General features: G+C 52.4%; 1 protein-coding gene across 1 annotated transcript in view; it reads left to right on the top strand.

Moving 5' to 3' along the window:
• The window catches only part of TMEM163 (transmembrane protein 163), a 1,101,439-nt gene that overhangs the window by 841,504 nt on the left and 239,688 nt on the right, over positions 1–20,247 (top strand). The gene's annotated exons all lie outside the window — the stretch shown is intronic.

Genomic DNA, 20,247 nt, shown 5'->3' on the forward strand with positions numbered 1-20,247 from the left:
GAGCAACCCAGCCAGGTAGTGGAAGGTAAGCCAGGCGGCAGTGCAAGGTGCGTCCAGGCGACAAGTGCAGGGGGACTGGTCGCGGGACAGGGGGTTGGTGCCCTTCAAGACTCAGAGGACACCAAGCAGCCAGGCAGCAGACGAATGAAGGAGCAAGGGTAGGTTAGAAGGGGAGAGGGAGCGAGAAAGAGGAGGAGAAAAGGAAGGCACTGAGGAGCTTCCAGAACTGAAGGAGATCTGGCTCAAGGTGGAGAGAGGCAGGGAGGCCATTCCAGAGGGAGGCACCTGCAGAGGAGAGAGATCTACCCCCCATTCCCTGCTTGGAGAAGCGGCTGACCCACAGAGAATTCGAGGTAGACGAGTGGAGGGCTCCAGAAGGAATGTATTTAGGACGAGATAATCGAATACAGTGAGTTCCATGGCCCCAGAAAGCCTTGTGGATGATGCAGAGGATCTTGAACTTGATCCTTGCAGCCACTGGGAGCCAGTGGAGGGATTTCAGGGCCGTAGAAATGCGGTCCCTGGGCTTGAGGCCAGGGGTAAGTCTTGCGGTCCTGTTCTGGATGAGTTGAAGAGAGCGAAGCGTAGAGTGAGGCAGTTTGAGAATGAGGCTGTTGCAATAGTCCAACCTAGAGAGAACCAGAGCTCTGGAGACAGTGAGTTTCTGGGGAAAGGTGAGAAAAGAGAGAATACCTCTGAGGAGGTGCAGCTGGAAATGGGCCTTCTTTGCAAGGTCTGTGATGCGGGGAGAGAAGTAGAGAGTGGAGTAGAAGATGACCCCAATATACCTTCATCCACAGAAATTGAACAATGAGAGAAAGGACTAAAACTTGATGTTCATGTGCCCCACCTAATGCTCGGACGCTGTCTGCTCACCACCTTATATCATATAGCCTTCAGAACTGGTGTCTACTATGTAAACTACCAATGATTTAACACTGTACTTTTTGATGGTTTTTTTTAATTGTTTTTACATGTGTTATTTTCTGAAAATAATGATAATTGTATATTCAACTAAAAAAGAGGATGATGTAAGCATGCATACCAGTGGCCTGGGGACCATCACAGTTAGGCAGATGGCATGCATCAGATGGCATGCTGTGTTGAATTCTAGTTATGCCTATTCTGCAGGTCACTGGACACCATGGCAGTCTCGAATGTTAAGTGGAGTAGCCAAACAACTCCATGTACCATGCATGAGAGGAAGAGGATATGATATTATATGATTGGTTATTTATAAAGCGCTTAATACCCAGAGGTTTCAAAGCCGGACCCGGGAATCGAACATGTGTTGCTCCGTGTCGTTTTGCTTCCAAGGTGAGCACGTTGCCCCTGAGCTATCCTCCTGAGAACAATAAGACTCTCCTCTGACAACTTAATAACAACATGTGGTCAGGAGGCTTTTGAGTGAAGGTATGGGGGGACGAGAAGGAGAGGAGAGGAGGGTGCTACCGAAGACACCCAAAAAACTGTACAGCCACCAAATAATATGCATAACATTGTAGGAGGGCACAGAGAAAACCCACTGAAGCAGGAGGTGGCATTATCACAACCTCATCTATTCTGTTGGCACTCATGGGTCGCCCAGAGAATTGTAGTTGTGTGCTGTGCACCAGCACACTGACTTACACTGAGTCATCCCCAGCCCTGCATTCCCCCCACCGCCATACACCATTCAACCACTTACGTGTTCCGTAGAATCTACATACTCCACACAGTCACAACACTGACACAGCACAGGTAAAGATGTGGCACTGTCGCGTAATCACTTTTTTTGATGGTTGGACCATTCTCAAGTGCCCAACCTGAAGTGTGGCTGGCAAGTGAACTTGTTCACTTTGTGATGCCAACATTAACTCTGGAACGTTTATACTTTGGCCACAGAAAGCTATACTTATGTAACAGGCACTCTCCCCTATATATGAAGAGATGGACTCATCAAAACCTGCAGGGTGGCCTGGGCCCACTCAGGACAGGGACTGGCAGCAAACAGACAGTTACCAGCAGTGAAAGCTACAAGCAGTGAGTACTTGACCAAGAAATACTTAACCAAGTAGTGATGTAGGGGTCACCAAGCAGTAATTAAAATACCAGAAGTGGTGCAGGGTCACCGTGATGCAAATGAAATGACCATGAATGGTGTAAATCACCTACAGCAAAAGGAAGACCTGTATCTACTTAGGAACCAGGCAGTGCTTGCATTGCCTGTAACTTAACTTAATGCAGAATAAAACTGCTGGCCGGATTCACTGACAGGGACGGGAGATCTCCTACTGGCCCTAACAAAACAAACACTTACCCCCATGACACAGTCTACCTCAACATTAACACAGTAAGTCATAAATGATCTTCAGAAGTGAGAGCGAAGGGTGACTTAGAACCCGGTATTGGATGAAAAATAAGAAATGTTAGTGTTTGCACCAAACCATTGTTATACAGATACAAAGAGAGTCATTTGGGGTATATCATAACTGCAAAAATCAAAGAATCAACTCATATGAAGGCTAGAGTAAATTAGGCCATGATAGGGGAAACATCAAGCAGTCTGAACCAGGGTGCAGAAACACAAGCTGAAATAGAAACACTCATGTCATATAAAGTCTCCATGATGGCTGACCACTAGGAGGAAAACATACACAAATTGACAAAGTAGTGGACGACGCCATTACTTATCAGGACTCTGGCCAAAAAGAGACATCAACAGGGAATTAGTAACATTTTGAGCTAAACTGTCCCTGAAAAGTGAGGAATCAAAAGCAAAAGCCCTAAGGATCTAAAATTAATAAAAGTTATTTTGGAGACAGTAGTGTCCCACATGAACCCCAAGAATAGTGCATTCATTGAACCGTTCAACAGGACAACATTTAACATCTCAGGATGCCCGGCAGGATTGAACATACTCAATGGAAGGTACATTGGCTTACATTTAAATGATTCCCTCAGACCCAGGCTACGAGCAGCTTTTGCCCCTGTACTGGAGCAAATTCAAACATTTTCCACCATCTTGATGTATCGCTTCTTCCCCTTCAACAGAATTGTGAGAATAGTTTTACCAATGTTATTAAAAGGAGAGTGGGAAGAATACACTTATTCTCCAAAGGATTTTCAAAATTCTTGACGATACCACACAACACATCGACCATCATAAACCAGAGAATGCTCAAGCATGCTATATCAGCAATCCAGCTTTAAGCCAAGAATTGGCTTGCAAGAGGGTGTTGAAAAGAAAAGAAGAATTCATTGCAAGAAGGGGCGAAAATGTCCCCAACCACTAGAGAAAGAGCATCAAAAGAGAGCGGAAATAGCATTGGATGAGCCAAAATCCCTGTCAGGCAACAGCGAACGAAGGATGAGAGACCTTTTGGATACGAATCCAATCAGAGTTGAAGCTAATAAATATGAAGACAATGCTAATAACCTAAAAATATCAGAGGTAGCAACTCTACCCATTAATCCTCTGCAGGGGAACAAGCCCAGAGAGCTCAAATCAGCTGTTAGGGAAGGATGTTAAAAACCTCTGGTTACATGTTGAAAAACACAACAATGTAATCAAGGTACCAGGGGGAACAATTGCAACTATAAGTGAGATGCTTACAGAGACATTGTATAGGGGCATGGCTATACTGGAGCATTAAGCACAGAACAGACACACGGGTACACACCACGAGAAGGAGGATGAGACCGGAGTAACTAGTAGTATTGAGGAGCGTGCCTTCTCAAAGAGTGTTGCATCTATTGGAGAGCACAGTATTCTACAGGAGCAAGACTGCTCTGCAATTCATTATCACTGAGTACATTTTGAAGTGTGGTGTATTCATCCTGAGTGCAAATAAGGACTGTCCACAAATTAAGACCTAATGTTGAACTGTTCCCACTTTCAGCAGTGACAGAAAGGTTATCACTGCTGATCTCAGAAGAACTGGTCTATCCCCAGATCCCAAAGGAATATGGTTCCTGCTCATTGACCAGTAAGCCAATGTCACAGTAGCAGTTACATTATACCTGCAAGAGGTCCTTAAGATAAGGACACACCCCACACATGTGGGATGCAACAGCTGTCTAATTAGACACCTTCTATGGTTAATTGCTATATGTCATTATTAGAGATCCTAGCCAAAGTAGCACAGAACAAAGTCATCTTGTAGATCTTTAAGCCACAGAGTGGAAGTAATCTGCAATTAACTGCATAAAACACATAACTATCACCACTCCGACATAAAATTTGTTGCAGCCCACAAATATACATAACTTAAATTCCAATTCAATATTATGGCAGCCTTTAGAGATATCTATCTTCATGTGAGTTTGTGGTTTTGGCAAAATAATTATTGTAATTTCCCTGAGTAAACAAGCCATGAGCAGCACCAAACACATGCTGGCATGATTTGAGATACTTGCAAAGACCTAATATATAGTGTAATAAATGACTTCAGATCAGAACTTGGAAACACTGGCCTTCATTTCTATATAACTAAAAACACTTGTGATTGCATAACGCCAAGTTAATATTACCTTGTACCCGAAATGCTCTAAATTAGTTGTATATTCGTGCTGAACAGAAATGGACAACATGAAACCTGGGAGTGGCTGAATAATTTATACCTCTTTTATTTTAAGAATAGTCCTGTGTCTTCGCAGAAATTAATTGGGACCCTCTTTTGTCGCCTATACAATTATGTCTCCCTTATCCGCCATTTGTTTACTCCCTCTTAACAATTGTGTTTCCACTAGATATTGATAATGTATTTTCCTTTCCTCTTCTTTTCTGCCTCTTCTTTTCTTTTTACTTCGCTTGCACACCCGCTTGGCATTTTCGTTTTTTTCTCATGATATTCTGACATGCTTAAACTTACACTTTTGTGAACGTGGATGCCATGACTTCTACATGAAAGTCGTGATGATTTAATATTTCTAAACAAAATAAACAAATCATTCAGACATTTGAGCCATAATGTAATATGAGCTATGTCAGAGCAGTTATGATTTGGGGTATCACGAACTCCACCATGTCTCATGTACCTACCTGCAGCCCCAAAGATCAAAGGACATTAGTCAGTACCAGTGAGACACAGAGGAAAGCTCACTGAATCCCACATGAGCTTGGAGAAGGAGGCCTGTCACAGCATAAAGGTATGGTAGAAAAACACGAGCTGATGAAGACTGACAGGGTCATTCGTAGAATTTCCCATGAAAGTGGTGCACGCGACTGGCGCAGAGTGTGTCCGTGCGAATGTCTGCGCCAGCCGCGTGCGCTAAAACCGATTTCAGCGCAAAGCGTATTCATGGGTTTTAGCCTCCAAAACCAGCCGTGGCGCAGAGTGTCGCAGCGACCCTGCAGTAGCGCCAGTTACGCCCCCAAGAACGCCTACCTGCATGGAAAAGCCATCCAAATCCCCAATCCAGCGCAAAGGGCTGCGCCAACCCTGGACCACTTTACAGGGCTGTCAAACAGCAAACGGCAAGCGGGGAACGTGTATAACTGGGGTTTGCGGCAAGTTACACATGCGATAGGCCTGGGTACGTGTATTTCAGGGGTGCGCGGGAAGTCCTACACGCGATTGGCCTGGGTACGTGGATTTCAGGGGTGCGCGGGAAGTTTCACACGTGATTTGGCTGGGTACGTGGATTTCAGGGGTGCGCAGGAAGTTTTACACGCGATTTGGCTGGGTGCGTGGATTTCAGGGGTGCGCGGGAAGTTTCACACGCGAAAGGGCCTGTGCGAGCGGGGTACGTGTATAACTGGGGTACGCGGGAAGTTTTACACGTGATTTGCCTGGGTACGTGTATTTCAGGGGTGCGCGGGTTGTGACACACGCGATCGGGCCTGGGGGAGCGGTGTACGTGTATTTCAGGGGTGCGCGTGAAGTTTTACACGCGATCTGCCTGGGTATGTGTATTTCAGGGGTGCGCGGGTGGTATCACACGCGATCGGGCCTGGGGGAGCGGGGTACATGTATTTCAGGGGTGCGCGGAAAGTTTTACACGCGATCTGCCTGGGTACGTGTATTTCAGGGGTGCGCGGGAAGTCCTACACGCGATTGGCCTTGGTTCGTGGATTTCTGGGGTGCGCGGGAAGTTTCACACGCGATTTGGCTGGGTACGTGGATTTCAGGGGTGCGCAGGAATTTTTACACGCGATTTGGCTGGGTGCGTGGATTTCAGGGGTGCGCGGGAAGTTTCACACGCGAAAGGGCCTGTGCGAGCGGGGTACGTGTATAACTGGAGTACGCGGGAAGTTTTACATGCGATTTGCCTGGGAATGTGTATTTCAGGGGTGCGCGGGTGGTATCACACGCGATCGGGCCTGGGGGAGCGGGGTACGTGTATTTCAGGGGTGCGCGTGAAGTTTTACACGCGATCTGCCTGGGTACGTGTATTTCAGGGGTGCACGGGTGGTATCACACGTGATCGGGCCTGGGGGAGCGGGGTACGTGTATTCCAGGGGTGCGCGGGAAGTTTTACACGTGATTTGGCTGGCTGCGTGGATTTCAGGGGTGCGCGGGAAGTTTTACACGCGATTGGCCTGGGTACGTGTATTTCAGGGGTGCGCGGGAAGATTCACATGCGATTTGGCTGTGTACGTGTATTTCAGGGGTGCGCGGGAAGTTCCACACGCGATTTTGCTGGGTACGTGGATTTCAGGGGTGCGCAGGAAGATTCACATGCGATTTCCCTGGGTACGTGTATTTCAGGGGTGCGCGGGTGGTTTCACACGCGATTTCCCTGGGTACGTGGATTTCAGGGGTGCGCGGGTGGTTTCACACACGAAAGGGCCTGTGGGAGCGGGGTACGTGTATTCCAGGGGTGTGCGGGAAGTTCAACACGTGAATTGGCAGTGTGGGACCTCCCAGGCGTTCCCTGTACACGCTCCACGGACCCTGCAGGCAGCCCATCCACCATGGGCATGCCTCCCAGCCACGCCACATGTCCCCTTGCACCACCACCCTCAAACAGTGCGGGCACCTGCCAGCAGGCCCCCACTCATGTCCCCTTGCACTCCCACCCCCAAACAGTGCGGGGCACCTGCCAGCAGGCCCCCACACATGTCCCACTCATGTCCCCCTGCACCCCCACCCCCAAACAGTGCGAGGCACCTACCAGCAGGCCCCCACTCATGTCCCCTTGCACCCCCACCCCCAAACAGTGCAGGGCACCTGCCAGCAGGCCCCCACACATGTCCCACTCATGTCCCCCTGTACCCCCACCCCCAAACAGTGCGAGGCACCTGCCAGCAGGCCCCCACTCATGTCCCCTTGCACCCCCACCCCCAAACAGTGCGGTGCACCTGCCAGCAGGCCCCCACTCATGTCCCCTTGCACCCCCACCCCAAACATTGCGGGGCACCTGCCAGCAGGCCCCCAGACATGTCCCCCTGCACCCCCACCCCCCAGAAGTGCAGGGCACCTGCCAGCAGGCCCCCCACTCATGTCCCCTTGCACCCCCACCCCCCAGAAGTGCAGGGCACCTGCCAGCAGGCCCCCACTCATGTCCCCCCCAACACGTCATCATGTCCCACAATCATGGCCCTGTGGCCACCCGAATACCACAGCACCCCACCCCTGCCGAAATAACCAATTGAGTATTACATCCACCCCACACAGAAATGGCCATTACATGATACAACCCCAATGGCAAGTATGTAAAAGAACACATGTCCGTCACACACACACAATGGTTGCAAGTGAATGTGAAAACCCATATCTTGACATGCATGAAACCAATGAGATAATACCACACATCGAAGTATGAATGAAAATATGTATTAAAACCAAAATGAATGCAATAGAAATACAAAAAGAAAAACAATGGGAATTAAAAACAGAAAAGCTGGATGACCGTTAACTAATCCAAACAAAGAAACAAAAATCCAAAGAAATCCAAAAGAAATGGTGTCCAAAGTCACAGTCCAACAAATGAAACCCAAGGGAAAAAAAGAAGAGAAAACCATTGCTCCATGGTGAAATTAAAAGAAACGAAAGAAGAATCCAATGTCCAACTATATACAACAATCCAGGGTCCATTATCCCAACTCCAGAAATGAAACCTAACAAAAACTAGCTAATAATAAATATATACAAAAATGTGGCCATTGTTCGAGCGGTCCAAAATAAAAATAAAAACAAAAGGAAACCTAACAGTAACTAACTAACTATTTACAAGGGCAGCGGGCAAGTCCAGCGGCTCACTCGGTGATGTTGTGGGCCAGGGCATCCTCGAACTCCATGTCGACGTCCCGGAGGCGGGACTCTGTCCTGGCCCCGAGGTCTCGTAGGGATGCCGCCATGTCCACCTCCAACTCCCTGCGAGTTGCCTCGAGGCACTCAGCCCGCCTCAATGCCCGACGCATGGAGAACTCCGCCCTGACCATGGTGAGTCGCGCCTCTTCCACCCGCTGCCGCTCCGCATCTATGCGCTGGCCCAACCGCTGCCACACAGAAGACACATCCCGTCCTGAGTCCTCCTGCCCTCCGGCCGATGCCTGCCCCTCCGATGTTGATGGCCCCGAGCCATGATGCCTCCCACGTTGAGCCTGCTGCTGCCTCCGACGCCACTGCCTGTGCCAGCATGACGGCATCCAGGCTGATGGCATCCACCGATGCCGTCGTGCACGTGCCCTGCCAGATGATGCCGTCACATCCTCCTCTGCTGGGGTCCAGTTGCTGGTGTGTCCACCCCTGCTGGACCTCCGACTCCCGACTGTGGCAGGGATGGGATCCCCACGAGCTGGCTGCGTTAGTCGGGGCAGGTCCACAGGGGGCCCTGGTGGCATCTGGGCCAGAAGACGGCATGGAGTACGACTGGCGCACAGCCTTCACAGAGGAGGAGAGGGCCGCCAGAGTGCCCGACACATGTAGAAAACCCCCGACCATGGTCGCTCCCAACTGGGCCACGTTGGCACGGTGCTCTTCGTGATGACGTGCGTGCTACACCCGGAAAGCACGCACGTCATCATGAATGACACCCATGCGCAACGCGACACCAATCAGGACCTTCTCCATACGGCCAGGGGTCCCCTCGTCCGCAGGTGGAGGGGAGTCAGATGACATGGACATCCCCCCTACCTGCGGACGGGCCTGGGATGGGGCATCCCTGCTGGTGCATGGTGGTGCAGTCACAGTGTCAGGGACAGTGACATGCACAGGCCCCTCCACGGCGACCTCTGCTGCCTCCTGCCCCTGGCACTGGACTGCACCACTTGCACCAGCAGGGATGCCCCCACCAGGCCCCATGTGCGGCTCAGTGGTGGCCTCCTCCTCCTCTGTGGAAACCACCAACCTGGATGCCTCCACACCATCTTCCGCCGTTGCAAGCCCCTGTGGGGGCTCACCCACCCCTTCCGCTGCAGCCGTGGGGGCATCCCTGCCGCTTGGCTCCACAGCGCCATCTCCGCCCTCTTCTTCACTTGCTGCTGTGTAGAGGGAGACATAGAACACAAGCATGAGGGTACTGTACAATGGTCCCCTAGACAGGAAGCAATAGCAGATGAGTGGCACTGTCAAACAGCACTTCCATCATGTCCCTCCACAACACATGGGTCAGTGCAGCCAAAACACATGCAGTAACAGGCATGGCACTTGCTAGGGACATTAGCATACATGTCCAAGGGACTCTTGAAACATACGATGTTGGATTGAGACACACATGCTTCATGGGTCATGCCTATCACATGCACACACATCACTGTAGTTACATCCATCTGGCCTCATACAGTCCAGACACACTGGATACAAGGATGACTAGGCTGCATCATTGATTTGGAACATTGTCACAGACATGTGTCATGCATCCATGGCATTTACAAGTCACAGACACGCCCGTCACACACATACATGTACATGGCATCAGCACCCATCTCTCACACCCCATCCATGTCCACTCTGCATAGATCTCCACATGTTGTATTTGAACACATGCAGCAACCATGTGGTTCACACATTACTGTCCTCACATGCATGACCATGATGACCCTGCACACACACATACGTACATGGGCAATGTCACATATACAGGCAAGTATCAGACACCCAGCACACTGCAACATGCCCTGTCTCACACAGCAATGCTTGGCCACTTACCGCTCAACTCCGGACGGTTCTGCCCCTCAAGGATCTGGGCGTGGAGCGCTGGGCGTACGCGTTCCAGGACCCTCAGCTGGATGGTACTCAGGGTGCCCCGGTGCCCCTCCACGAGGCGCCGGGCCTTAATGAGGGTTCTGGACCTCAAGTCCTCCCAGCGCTTCTTCACTGACTTGATGGTGCGGGTTGCCACCCCCTCCGAGTCGTCCCAGATGCTGTCCCGTCCATCCTTGTTGGCGCGTCTTGATCCGAAGAGGGCATCATAATGCCACAGGACTTGCTCCACCAGGACCCCAACTTCGGTGTCAGTGAAGCTGCGGCCCTTCTGCCCCTCTGGCTGGGGGTCGCCAGTGGTCTCGGATGTTGATTGCCCCGACATGGCGACCCCCGAGGCAGGCGTGGGTGGGCAACTGGGTCCTGGGGCTGGGCTGTGGAGCGATGTTATACCAGTCGGGAGTCTTCTGTTCCAGCAGGGGTGGATACAGCAACTGGACCCCTGCAGATGGCTGATGTGCAGGCACCAAATGGCAGGGCACGGCGGCAGCAGGCAGGCAGGCAGGCAGCAGCAGATGGCTCGTGGGAGGCTGCTCGGGGATCTGGGGGGCAGTAATTCGGCCTTTTGGGCAGGAGCATGGTCTTCCGTGTGCTTACGCGTGGCCAGCTTGATACGGAGTGATTTGGCACGTGAAAAATCTGCACGTCAGCGTGTAATTCGAGGAAAGGGCCTTAGCGCGTAGGCACGTCAGTACGCATGCGCGATTTCATTGGGACAAAGGCCCTTAGCGCGTAAGAGCGTCTGTGACGTATGCGCACGGGTGTTTCCCTCATGACGTGGGCCCAGTGGTCCATGGCGCGTGAAAAAAACAAGCACGTCCGAGTGTCAGCGCGCGTGATTGGAGGATGGGGCCTTGGCGCGTACACGCGGAAGTGGCGGGTGACGTGTGGGCCAGTTTAAAAGGTACGTGTAGTACGCCATTTCCTTGTACGTGCTTTTCGTGGAGAGCGAGTGGGTGAATTCTGTACTTCTGGTCGGTTCACACGCGATTTACTTCACAGCGTTTCAAGTTCGTACTCCCTGTTACCTCTGTTAGTTTTTTCTTTTCTCTTTTGACTGGGCCTGTTTCCTGAAACAGCGTTCACTTCTCCTGTTGTCCTGTCTCCTCAGACAGCGTACAATTCTTCTTTTGGCGGGGGTGTTGCCAACGCGTGCGTGCACACGTGCGTTTTTTTCACGCACTTTTTCCAGGCAGACGGTGAGTCGTACACGTATTTACCAACAGTGCTTGCCCCGTGTGTAGCGTACCCCTTCAGAGGTCTTCTAGGCTGCGTGTGACACACGTACGCTCATTTTTGTGTTTCTGGGTGCCACAGCGTAGTGCAGGTATTTTTTTCCACGCACGTGGTCTACGAGGGGTTGCGTGCACGTTATTTTCACTTTTTGGGGTGCCTGTGCGTTGCCTGACCCGTCATCTTTCCCCAGGGGTCACATACAGCCTTGCTAGAGCACTACGGTACGAATTCCAGCTAGTACCCTACCCCTTTGACCCCCAATTGCCCAGGACAATAGTTTACTGCTACTCCCATACGCACAACTACATCTGTGCCATGGCTGGGAGGCGAGCAAGCGGTAAGGGTGGCAAAGGTGGCCGATCCTCAAGAGGTGGCCGTGGTGGGCGCGGTAGGGGACGTGGCAGGGATTTGCAGGGTGCCTCCAGCCCCCCACGTGTGGAGGAGCAGTCAGTGACACCCATGCCCCCCCCATGGTAGAGGGAAATGTGGCTGACAGCATCCCTGCTCAGCCCTTGTTGGACCAGCCCATTGTGGCACCAGACCTGGCACAGGGGGACTCCCAGGCTGACTTCCAGGTCAGCAAATCTAGGCCACGTGTGGCGGGGAAGGTTGTTGTCCCCAAGCCACGTGGATCAGGGGCAGCCATGTCATCTGCTGGCCTGAGTGGGCAGGGTGGTGACGCTGCAGGGACAGCTGCAGCTCCATCCGCCCCAGCTCTGACTCTCCCAGCCAGGCCAGTGTCGGTCCCAGTCCATCATGCTGAGGTTCCCCCAGACACCCTCACTCTCCAGCTTATGCCTGCACCATGTCCCATGCTCACTGTTCAATCCCACACCACTACAACCCAGTCCACCGGTGCTCCTGCCCCTAGTGTCCAGAGCGGCGCTGGCCACTCAGGTTCACCACCACCTCGCAAGAGAAAGAGGAAGAGTGCTCGTCCAGTACAGGCTGATGCCCCAGGCACGGCTACACAGTCACGGCCATCAAGGAAGCCTAGCTTCACTGAGGCGGAACGTGATGCACTTGTGCAGTATGTGTCCGCACATGACAGTGAGATGTTGATCACTGCAGGGTGCAAGTCCACGCAAGCTCAACGTCAGACACACTGGCAGACCACTGCGGATATCATACGTGCCCTTGGAGTCGTGAGGCGCACGGCTGGTGATTGCTAAAAGCGCTGGAACGACCTGAAGCGCAGGGCAAAGGAAAAGCTGGCCTCAAGTCATGCCGCAACTCTAGTGACTGGAGGTGGGTCCCCACAAGAGGACATAGAACTCACTCCACATGAGTCTGTTGCCGGGGCCTACGTCACAGAGGGACAGATCCAAGGCGTGGGAGAACTGCCAGATTACGAGGCATTGTCCGGTGAGTGCACATGCATGTGTGTGCGATCCATGTGTAAATTGTGTGTGTGAGGTGTTCTGATTGAGTTCCAGGTGAGGGTGGGTGTGCCTGAGTGGTTTGGGTCACCCATGTGCTTCATCCAAGACATTCTGCACCCCCGTACTTTGGTTTTACAGTATCCCTTCTGGCCAGTAGACATTTAGCGCTACATCATGCCAGTTGACCTTGCAGTAGCATCTTGCTCCTATATTGTTCCATATTGATCTGTGTTCATTCAGCCTGATAGTTTCAATTCCCCCACTTTTAGTATGCATTTCTCAGCCATATTTCCCCCACTTTTAGTATGCATTTCTCAGCCATATTGTCACATATGTGACATGCCTATGGTACATGCCATCTGTGTGATGGCACTGCTAGCCAGCATGCAGCAAATGTGTTGATCTTCCATCTTGGTGTCATCAGTGTCTGCCATTTGCCTCCCCTTCATACTCAGTGACAGTGCATGCATGGGAGGGTTATAGTCATGTGGGACATGTGTCAATCAAGTGCTGGTTCTGTAGCTTGTCAGGCCGATTTGTGTGCCACGGTGCTAATGCCTGTTTCCATTTTTTGTCTTTCATTCCTTTGCAGGGGATGACGCACTTGATGCAGTTGGTGTTGAGGAGATGGTGCAGACGCAGGAGGGGTCTCAGACACAACCGGGCACCAGTGGGGGACGTGGTATGGTGGTGGGGGAGAACCATCTCTTGCTGCGAGCCAATATCTCCCGGGGTGTCTCTGGGTGCACCTCCCCGGACCTCTTCTCAGGTGTTGATTCGGATGAGACCCATGTGGATTCGCAGGTAGGTGTTACTTGGAGGGATTCTGTTCTGTCCGACCCACCTGCACCAGGGCTAGAGCCCACTATGGGGATGTCAGTGTTGGCAAGTCCGCCTGTGGTGGTTACGGATGCAGGGCCACACTCCGCGACATCTGATCCTGTTCCTGGGCCAGCAGATCAGAGGGGGAATGCAGTCCTGCAGCCTCAGGCAGTGCCGACACAGCAAGGCGCAGTTCGCCTTGCCCCAGACAGGTGTGGTGCCCGCCAACGCGGTGGCCGTCCGCCACCAGGCAATACCGCATGGGAGCAATCCATTTACAATATGGCCAACCAACAGGCGGCATCATCGGAGATGATGGCTCAAGCCATGGACAGGGTGGCCACTTCCATTGTCCACCCAGAAAGGCAGATGGAGCAACTACAGCAGGCAACAGACTCCATTTGCCAATCACTCAGGGAGGACATGTTGGCGTCCAACAGGGACAGGCGGGCGGCCCTGGACACTCTGCGGGAAGCCATTTCTCTGGAGTCCCAGGGCCAGAGGGAAGCCCTGAGGGTAGAGGTCCGTCACCTCAGGGAGACTCTTGTGGACCTTGAGGCTTCCACTGTTACGAGGACGGAACAGCTGCTGGAGCGAGTCACACGTACCCTCTCAGCAGAGATGCAGGCAACTCGGGCGGAGGTACGGGCATCACGTCGGGTGGTGCATGAGGACCTCCGCACCATTATCCTCCAAAATGAAGCCTTCCACACCCGCATGCTTGCTGCCATGGTGGACCAAACTAGGCCTTTGCGTGGGCTGCCTCCCATAGCACCACCACCTCCTGTGGCGGCAGCAGCACAGGGTGAAGAGAGTGACACCAGCGAATCCGATTCTCCCGCAATTCCGTAGCTGTGCAGGACATGAGCCCATGGAGGTGTTTTTTTTTCCGCAGCAGACACACAGGTGGCTTTTGGTGCGCATCCTGTCCTCGGACCTCCTGGGTGGCCTCCCCCACCCCCCCCTGGCCCCCACATGGCCATTTTTGATTTTTGATTTTTCTTTTTGCAGTGTGTTGCCTTGTGTGGCTCCTGTGGTCATCCAATGTATTGTGGCTGGGCACATGCAGGCTTGTCCTGAGTTTGGGTTAGATGCTTGGGTTCGTGAGACACACACCCCTCCTGCTTCCCGTTTCCATGGGCTTGCAATGGGTGTGCCCAAGTGACAGTGACTTACACAGTGACGTTGGACTCCCACGACATGTGTGGTCAGTCTGTAGTCATTACTTTGTATACATTCCTAGTGCATATTGTTGTTGTATTGTACACTTCATGGTGTATTGATGTGTTCTTGTGCATCCATGTCTCCCTCCTCATTTGCAGGTTCATTCCTCATGTCTTCACAAGGCCGTCTACTTTTGAGATGGAGTTCAGGTTGTAGGCAGTTCACTCACAGATGTGCGTGGCACCAACACTGTCCAGTTTGAAGTGGTCGATGTGCTGGCATGTTCATGTAGTAAGACAACGTATCCTTTACATTGGTACTGTCATGTTTATGCTATGTCTGCTGTTGGGTAGCGGGATGGTATAGTGGTATGTATTTGGTCATGTGTGTTGTTATTTATACATTAATGGTGGCATTTTGTGTGTGGTCAGTTTTCATTAGGGAGAGTGTACTTTGTGACACTTGTGTCATGTTTGGGGGATGTCTTTGTTTGCTCTCACATAGCATGACATGCCATGGTGTGTTGGGTGGGGGTGCAAGGGGACATGAGTGGGGGCCTGCTGGCAGGTGCCCCTGACTGCTGGGGGGTGGGGGTGCAGGGGGACATGAGTGGGGGCCTGCTGGCAGGTGCCCCACAGTGCTGGGGGCTGGGGGTGCAGGGGGACATGAGTGGGGGCCTGCTGGCAGGTGCCCCACAGTGCTGGGGGGTGGGGGTGCTGGGGGACATGAGTGGGGGCCTGCTGGCAGGTGCCCCACAGTGCTGGGGGGTGGGGGTGCAGGGGGACATGAGTGGGGGCCTGCTGGCAGGTGCCCCTGGCTGCTGGGGGGTGGGGGTGCAGGGGGACATGAGTGGGGGCCTGCTGGCAGGTGCCCCTGGCTGCTGGGGGGGTGGGGGTGCAGGGGAACATGAGTGGGGGCCTGCTGGCAGGTGCCCCTGGCTGCTGGGGGGTGGGGGTGCAGGGGGACATGAGTGGGGGCCTGCTGGCAGGTGCCCCACAGTGCTGGGGGGTGGTGGTTCTGGGGGACATGAGTGGGGCCCTGCTGGCAGGTGCCCCTGGCTGATGGGGGTTGGGGGACTGGGGGACATGAGTGGGGGCCTGCTGGCAGGTGCCCCACAGTGTTGAGGGGTGGGGGTGCTGGGGGACATGAGTGGGGGCCTGCTGGCAGGTGCCCCTGGCTGCTGGGGGGTGGGGGTGCAGGGGTACATGAGTGGGGGCAAGCTGGCAGGTGCCTCTGGCTGCTGGGGGGTGGGGGTGCAGGAGGACATGAGTGGGGGCCTGCTGGCAGGTGCACCTGGCTGCTGGGGGGTGCAGGGGGACATGAGTGGGGGCCTGCTGGCAGGTGCCCCACAGTGCTGGGGGGTGGTGGTTCTGGGGGACATGAGTGGGGGCCTGCTGGCAGGTGCCCCTGGCTGCTGGGGGTGGGGGTGCAGGGAGACATGAGTTGGGACCTGCTGGCAGGTGCCCCTGGCTGCTGGGGGTGGGGGTGCAGGGGAGGGGTTGGGTGACATGGCACTGTTGGCATGTTGTATTTTGCAAGGGGGTAATGATTGTAGCAGCATAGAAATGTGTCTTTTGATGACACAGCATTGGTGGTGTTTGTGTAGGTAGGGATGCACACAATGTAACACTTCCAGGTGAACAATCTCATGCTGGTATGGTTGTGACAGTTGACTGCCCCTTGAGTCATCATATTTGTCATGTTGAGTCATCATTGATTGTCAGATGGTATGTGCCAGGGCTGTGTGTACTCCACAGGGGTGTGATTTCATGTGAAGTAATTATCCACCAGCTGCGTACGGGCTGCCTCCCCCGTGCCCTTTCCCCTCCCATGCGCAGCGGGCATGCATGTGGTTGGGGATGTGGGGGCACCACCATGTCCACGGCCAGGCCCCGGCGTGTTGCAGCGTTGTGCAGGACACATGCTGCCACTATGATCCTGCACACTACTGGGGGAGCGTATAACAGCTGCCCGCCAGAACGGTCAAGGGAGCGAAAGCGTGACTTGAGCACTCCGAATGTGCGCTCCACTATGCCCCCGGTTGCAATGTGGGCTGTGTTGTATCTTACCTGGGGTGGCGTGATGGGGTTGCGAATTGGCGTCATCATGTGGGTGCTGAGAGGCTAGGCACTGTCCCCTGGAGATGTTGATGGGTATCATTAATGGGGTTGTGACATTACTCAGTATCTGACATGCATGCATTTGCAGTGGCATTTATACTCACCAAGCAGCCATGTATCGCCATGCTGGCCAGCTTCGAGGTGTCGGTATAGGGTTGACATTCTGTAAATGAAGCTGTCGTGGGTGGACCCTGGATAGTTGGCATATACTGAGGTGATGATTCCCTTGCCATTGCATACTACATGGACGTTGATGGAATGCCAGTGCTTGCGGTTTCTATAGATGTGCTCGGATGCCCTGGGGGGACGTAGAGCCACATGGGTACAGTCAATGGCACCTAGCACTTTAGGGAATTGTGCCACCCTGTAGAAATCCTGGGCGGTGGCCTGCATTTCTGCAGGTGTTCTGGGCAGGTATATGTGCCTGCGGACTGATGGGCGTGCAGTGATGATGTCCAACACCTGGTGTAGGCAGCATGACTGCGTGGCCTGTGACACCCCACCCACTATGGCACTTGTCCGCTGAAATGATCCAGTGGCCAAGAAGTGCAGTACATTGAGGACCTTCTCCAGGGGGGTGAGTGCTTGGGAGCACAGGGTGGGTGATGTGAGGTCATCCTCCCACTCAGTCACCAGGTCGAGTATGATGTGAGGTGGAAACCTGCACCTCCCATACACCTGGTCATCAGGCATCCCAAAAAGGCTGGTTCTGGGTGTAAAGATTCTGGCCCTGACTATCCTCCTCCTCCTCCTTTGGTATCCCACTGCCACTGCTGCTAGGAACGATATATTCATCCTGGCGTCTGGGCTTGTTTGTTGTTTGCGCGCACTTTTATGCTGCGCGTGTCGACGTACGCCTGCTTCCTGCTGGCGTACGTGTTTCTGGATTGGCCCCGTTGTAGGCGAGCGTGTGTAACTTCCCGCCCACCCCTGTAATACATGTTCACGCTCACCCAGGCCCGTTCACGTGTGAAACTTCCCGCGCACACCTGAAATACACGTGCCCGCTCACCCAGGCCCGGTCGCGTGTGAAACCTCCCGCGCACCCCTGAAATACACGTGCCCCGCTCCCCCAGGCCCATTCACGTGTGAAACTTCCCGTTCCCGCTCACCCAGGCCCGGTCGCGTGTGAAACTTCCCGCGCACCCCTGAAATACACGTGCCCGCTCACCCAGGCCCGGTCACGTGTGAAACTTCCCGCGCACCCCTGAAATACACGTGCCCGCTCACCCAGGCCCGGTCACGTGTGAAACTTCCCGCGCACCCCTGAAATACACGTGCCCGCTCACCCAGGCCCGGTCGCGTGTGAAACTTCCCGCGCACCCCTGAAATACACGTGCCCGCTCACCCAGGCCCGGTCACGTGTGAAACTTCCCGCGCACCCCTGAAATACACGTGCCCGCTCACCCAGGCCCGGTCACGTGTGAAACTTCCCGCGCACCCCTGAAATACACGTGCCCGCTCACCCAGGCCCGTTCGCGTGTGAAACTTCCCGCGCACCCCTGAAATACACGCACACGCTTTTTGTGACACAGCGGGTGTTGCTGTTTGTCGTGTACCCCTTAGGAGGTCATTTGTCCTAGGGGGGCCACAGTATGGGACAGTCATCAGGGCTGGATGATCGTGCTTTTTGTTAGCTCACATTTTGGCGCACATTATTTAACAGTGCAGGGACGCTACCGCCTGCCTTCTGTGGCGTACGGCTTTGGGTCTGTGCGCCTCTTTGCCCGTGCGCTGGTTTGCCCTATTCGATTCCATGAATACGTGTTGTAGGCGAGCGAATGGGCGTTCCGCGCACTTGCCTCCTGTACTTCCCCCGTGACGCCCACATTTTGACGAGTTGTTCCCCATTCCGAGTGTTACGCCCCGTGTTCCGCCTACTTTTATTATGTGCGCTGCGCTATGTGAGCTTTCGCTGTGGCCTTGGCGCACGCCTTTATATGGCCTGTTCGCGTCGTGCGCCGGGCAATGTTTCAGCGCACATCCTATGATTTTCTCGCGCACGGACTTCCATGAATCGATGTGCGCTGGTTTTCCTGCGATTTTCGCTAATGCACTGCGATTTTTGCTAATGCACTGCGAATCGCACGATTTTACACGCTTGCACCAGATTTTCCAGTGCACATTAATTCCATGAATCGGCCTGTGATTATTTAGAGGCCAGTGCCCCAGACTGATTGTTCAGAGGCCAGTGCCTCTATGTGACCACCCAGCCACCATGACAAAAGGCAGCATGCTGGGCTGCAAGAGTTGAGGTAACACAGAAATCTCAGGACACCAATTTCACAGCAACTGCATTAGGCCTAGGTAGAGCATCTTAAAGGGGTAGATCAGTCAGACATGTTATTGGCCTAATGGATCGTGCATGTATTTCACAGCAATGTTTCCACCAACAATTCAGGTGCCCAATCACTAGAGAGAGGCAGAAAAGACATAATCAAGATGACCTTTTTCACCATGAGTCACAACAAAATAACATATACAAAAAAAAGAAGGAAAGGGCTGATTTGGTGAATCAGAAACAAGTTAACATCTTTCTTATCAATGTGGATCTTTTAAATATTGAGCAATGCTTTATATCTGTGATTCCATTTTGTATTTATGGTATATCATGTTCATTAAGTGATTCATGCTGGATTCCTCCCACTTCCAAGCACTACAATAATATGTGTTAGGATTGCTCAATTTACTGGTACATAATTGAATCCTCGGACGTAAGAAGTGCATAGTGAGATCCACAGGAAATTGAGACTATGGATGACAGTTATGTTCTACTGAATGTTCGACATAATAAAACAACTATGGCGAGATATAGTAAGGAACCAATATGCATAAAATGCAGATTGTGCAAGCAAAAAGAAGAATCTCTAAGCCATCTGATATTATTCTGTACAGAACTGAGAGATGCAAGAAATATATATCTCAAGAGCAACATTGTAGATCTGTGTGGTCTTGATTCAGAAAAATTGTGGAATTTGATATATGACTGCAGAACCCCAAGAATTAATTATGCAACATCTAAATTCTTGGAACAAACATTCAAGGTGTTAGAACACTTCGTAAAGGTTGACGAAAACTAGGACTGCTTATCCATTTTGAAAATGTATAAAAAATTAATCAAAAATTAATCAGAAACCTGCTGGATTGTTTTCTTATGTTTCATTTTAATTTAGCAAAAATAGCTTATTGTTTTTTCAGCTTCTTTTAGTGTAATTGATTGTTGTTTATTTGGGATTTTAGCTGTTTCTGTTTTGCTATGTCTGTTCTTTTTCAACTAATTTGCAGATAGTGAAAGGTTTGTAATAAAACGACATACACTTAATAAACATTTTTTTTTTAAAGAATGACAGTTGAACAGCATCTTCAAAGTGAGCACTAGCTGAGCTAGCTCAC

Source organism: Ambystoma mexicanum, chromosome 9 (assembly GCF_040938575.1).
Source record: "Ambystoma mexicanum isolate Mex_15411 chromosome 9, UKY_AmexF1_1, whole genome shotgun sequence".
Lineage (NCBI taxonomy): Eukaryota > Metazoa > Chordata > Amphibia > Caudata > Ambystomatidae > Ambystoma > Ambystoma mexicanum.